Source organism: Callospermophilus lateralis, chromosome 9 (genome assembly GCF_048772815.1).
Source record: "Callospermophilus lateralis isolate mCalLat2 chromosome 9, mCalLat2.hap1, whole genome shotgun sequence".
Classification (NCBI taxonomy): Eukaryota; Metazoa; Chordata; class Mammalia; order Rodentia; family Sciuridae; genus Callospermophilus; species Callospermophilus lateralis.
Window position 1 is genome coordinate 91929749 of NC_135313.1, and position 5272 is coordinate 91935020.

Here is a 5272-nt window from a genome sequence, read left to right on the forward strand (position 1 = left end):
TATTTTTTAACATTTTATTTTTTAGTTGTAGTTGGACATAATACCTTTATTTTACTTATTTATTTTTTATGTGGTACTGAGGATGAAATGCAGGGCCTCACACATTCTAGGTGAGCACTCTACCACTGAGCCACAATCCCACCTTCCCCCAATCTTATTATTTTAAGCCTGCAAATAGTTTCTACTTATTTGCCCATTAGATGACTATGAATTACAACATAATATTCAGACTAGAGAGGAACTGGAGACTTTTAAAAAAATTTACCTATTCCAGATAAATGACATCAGCATAGTATTGTCCACCAGATGACTTTAACTTGGTTACATCTAGCTCATATACCCCATCAGAACAAGAGGATACCATTTTACTTACAGCAATGAACACTTTAACTTCCAAGATGCTTAGGACTGTTTTAATGTGTACATGGTCAATTGTACATAGAGAGGAAAGATATTAAATAGACAAAATATATCAAATTAGCTGTTTAAATTACTTTATTAAAGTGCCTAGGTGTGATATCTCTGTTTTTTTAGAACAGCTCTCATGATTATTGCAAGATGTCAATCAAAAATAGAGTCAGGCTTCTTTTTTTTTTTTTTTTTTTTTTTTTTTTTTTTTAGTTCATGTCTTTTATTATCTCAAATACATTACTTGTCTTCTGGTTTGTTGAAGCAGTAAGTCAGACAACACTTGCCACAATAGTGTCTGTCAAAGTGGCTGGCCATAAAAACTCCTGCACCACATTCATCTGAAGGACACTCACGACGAAGGCGGCTAATTTTGCCATTTTCATCCACCTTATAATATTTCAGGACAGCCAACTTAACCTTCTTTCTCTTATGCTTATTCTTCTTGGGAGTGGTGTAAGACTTCTTCTTCCTTTTCTTAGCACCACCACGAAGCCTCAGCACAAGATGAAGGGTGGACTCCTTCTGAATGTTGTAGTCAGACAAAGTACGTCCATTTTCCAGTTGCTTACCAGCAAAGATCAGTCTTTGCTGATCAGGAGGAATTCCTTCCTTATCCTGGATCTTGGCTTTTACATTTTCTATAGTGTCCAAGGGTTCAACCTCGAGTGTAATAGTCTTCCCTGTAAGGGTTTTTACGAAAATCTGCATCTCGGCGGCGGTCCCACCGCAGATGGCGGATCGGAAAGAGGCTTCTTATTGAGTAAGAAATTGATGCTTTCTCTAAAGATGATTGAGGATGGCTTATATGAGTTCATGCTCTTGCTAGTTATAATCTGTTCTTGTTTACATAAATATGCTAGTTACAATGAAATTGAGCTATGGTATCGTATACATCAGGTGAGGTTTCCTAGTTTGAGGTTCAAGTATTTCTGAAATGGCAATGTGTTATTCCATCCATCAGACAAAACCAAGCAATAGGCTAGACTAGAAGAAAAAATGGGTACAGAACTTTTGTTTTTGGCAAGTCAAGTGATCTAGAAGTTAGCTAAACCCCTGCCTTTGTCTTAGGTCTTTTAAGACATTTATCCTAGGAATCCCAGAAATTTCTATTTCAATACAAGTATAACTTCTATGAAGGGGGTGCAAATAGGTTACATTTTGGATTTTTCTGATTAGTGCATTGGGTCCTAAACTGTTCTTTAAGCAGGAAATCATGTTCCTTCCTTCTGGGAGCTATTTTCTGTACCCTGCTCCTTGAATTTCCCAGGAACAAAAGTAGAGTCTAAAGTCCATGGAGGATTATCCACTTTCATGTCACATGGTGGTGGAAATGTGACCACTGTAACCATTCTTGGTTTCTGTTAATTCTTTTTCTGTGATGTTGCTATTAAAACTGATCCTTCAGTCTAGTAACAATTAATCTTTACCACCAAGTTTGAGTTTTCAGGGTTTTTCACACTTCGACTTCAAAGATATAACTGTTTTAATTCAGAAATGCATATGCTTCAAGCTCACGCAGTACTGCAAAAGCACCCACACATTGCTTTGGCTGCTTGGCCTTCAAGCCTCAGTGATATATATAGTGAGCACTCTGACCCTGACCACACCTGCTAAGTATTTTATATGGAGCCTACATGTTAGCCTAAACCTTTATGATGAGTCTTTCTTTTTTATATTAGAGTATTATTTATGCATAACATAATATTGGCACAAAAGTAGACATGAAGACCAAAGGAATGAATAGAAGACCCAGAGACAAACCCACAAACCAATAGTTATCTGATACTTGACAAAGTTGCCAAAAATATTTCTTGGAGACTAGGCACCCTTTTAATAAATGGTGCTAGAAAAACTGGATAGATACATGTAGAAAAATGAAATTAGAACCCTGTTTTTTACCCTGCACAAGACTAGAATTGAAATGCATAGGAGATACAAGTTCCTGTGATGAAGCTCCAGTATCAATATATGTAGATGATATATATGTATATGAATATATACATAGATATATGCATATATATATATTCATCAATATATGTAATTGTATATGTATATGTATAAAGTAATAAGAACAAACATGTCACTTGTATGAGTTAACAACTTTGGATTTCCACCTTTTGCTCACTACTCATAATTGAGAATCTTCTACAAAATAGATTCAGGAATTAGACCAGTTCAATTTAGTATAGTTCTGAATTCAAATGAATTATTTATAACTCTATGAGTGTAACCACCAAAAGCATCTTCCAAACACAAATACTGTTATCTCTTATAACTGATATGGAGTTGACTTTCCCTTTACCACCTGGGAATCATTGAGAATTTTATATATGGTAGCTCATTAGATGTGTCCACATACTCTATCACATCCTTTAAAGGAATGATAAATATTTCAAAAAGATTATTGGTATTAAGGAGTATTATGTCATTGAAATTGATATATGAAAATCTAGATGATACTGGTGGCACATTCCTATATTTCTAGCTACTTCAGATGTTGAGGCAGGAGGAACACTTGGGCCCAGTAATTCAAGGCCAACCTGAGCAATGCAATGAGACCCTGCCACTTAAAAATAAAATTAGAAAATCAATTTAATTCTACTAGGGCACCCAGTTTATTAATTAACTGCATCTCATATGTGTTCCATTTTATGTCCCACTTAATTCAGTGCCCTAAGTCAGTCATATGATCATGTCTTAGGCAATCAATAATGCTATAATATTGTATAACATGTATTTTCTTTTAGTCCCTATTCTATAGAATTAACATAGTATTTTATAGAAGATTTTCAATTATGTCTTAGAGTAGTGACTAAAATATTGAAATTCATAGTTACTAACTTAAAAAGTGAACATGTTTGCTTTTATTAGATATGTATTTTATAAATACATATATCTATGAGTACATACATATGCATATATATATATATACACACATATATATGTATATATATGCATATATAGAGAGATATGTATTGATACTGGAGATTCATCCCAGGTACTTGTGTTTCCTAAGTAGAATCTCTACTTATCTTATCTCTACTTATCTCATCTCCAGGTCTGCATAATTTCTTCATGATATGGTAGATTGGAGAAGAAGGACATTTAAGGCAAAATACCTAAGTGAGTTTTAATCTAAAAAAATGTAAAACAGAAGAACTACACAGTAAATGGAAGCAACATAAACAGTTCCTTAATTTTACTTCACACCTATTTTTTGTTTGGTGAAGTAATAGACTGTTTCTCCAGAGATTTGGATTTGTAATTATTAATTCATTTTTGTATAATTAACAGCAATCCTTTCTCCATTAAGCACTGACAATTTTACATTCTAATAATTCTGGAATTGTTTCCACAATACAGACCTGTATCATCTTCATTTTGCACTGTTCACCTCTGTTTTGTTCTGCCTCCATTCAGTCATATACTTGTCAGAGGTTTGAGTGATTTCTCTCCAATGAAATATAACCATGAATGATTTTTTAAACATCAACACCCAATGATCTTTTTTTTTTTTTAATATTTATTGTTTAGTTTTCGGTGGACACAACATCTTTCTTTGTATGTGGTGCTGAGGATCGAACCCCGGGCCGCACGCATGCCAGGCGAGCACGTTACCGCTTGAGCCACATCCCCAGCCCAACACCCAATGATCTTAAGGTTACAAAAAAGGCTTTCATAGTCTGACATATGTTCAACTTTCAATCTTTAGCCCTTTTCTCTGTCCACACCTTTGATACTAACTTATGATACTCTCCACATCCATCCCTTAATTTTGAGACAAATACATACCCATTTAAGACTTCTATTTCTCTTTTGCTACTGCCCTTTATTTCTCACCCTTTCCTGCCTACTACTTTCACTAACTCTCTGAACAGAAAAAGCATCTTGGAAAACTACCTTTGTCACCTTTTGTTTCTCCTCTTTAAACTCCAGTGTTTAACTCTTAGCAAGAACTTATTGTAGGAAAAATAAAGTCATTATACTACAATGATTTGAAAGATTGACCCTCCAATGAAGAAGAAGGAGAGAGAGGTAAAAAATAATTTTCAGTTGATAGGTAATAATTTAGTAGAAATGGTGACAAAGTACCAAGGTAAGAGACATTGACTATCTTAGAAAACATGGCCATAATTAAGGAAGATTTCACATATCAGCCTATGTCTTAAAAAAGAAAGAGAGAGTTCCTTACCCATTTATTGATTCGGTTATTTGTTTTGGGGGTGTTAAGGTTTTTTACTTCTTTGTACATCCTGACCAGTGTAACTCCACATCATGTATAACCACAAGAATAGGATTCAAATTGAAATGGGTTGCACTCCATGAATGTATAATACATCAAAATACATCCTACTTTCATGTATAACTAAAAACAACAAATAAGAAAATATGCACAAACTGAATATCACAGTAAATATAAAGGATTGCACAACTTGAAGGAATAAGTGAGAAGAGAAAAAATATTGAATGAAGCCATTTCAGATGTAAGGAATAGGCTATTCATAGATGATGGTGAAAAAAGCAGTAATTTCAGAAATTATTAATGACAACACATTAATGAGTTATATTGTCATCAAAATGGACATGAAGACCAGTGGTATAGGAAAAGGAATAAGAGATAAATCCATATAAACACAGTTATCTGGTTCTAGTTGAAGATGCCAAAAACATACATTGGAGAAAAGATAGCCTTTCTAACAAAAGATACTTGGAAAGCAATGCATCCATATGTAGAAGAGGGATACTAGATACCTCTCTGTCACCCTGCACAAAAGCAATTCAAAATCCATCAAAAACCTAGGAATTATACCAGAAACTTTGCAAAAGCTAGAAGAAAATATAGGGTCAACACTCCAATGTA

At 34.1% G+C, this 5272-nt stretch overlaps 1 pseudogene; it reads right to left on the reverse strand.

Annotated features, from left to right (window-relative positions):
• Window positions 1-610: 610 nt before the first annotated feature.
• Window positions 611-1152, reverse strand: LOC143407057 (ubiquitin-ribosomal protein eS31 fusion protein pseudogene; annotated as a pseudogene).
• Between the last annotated feature and the right edge of the window lie 4120 nt (window positions 1153-5272).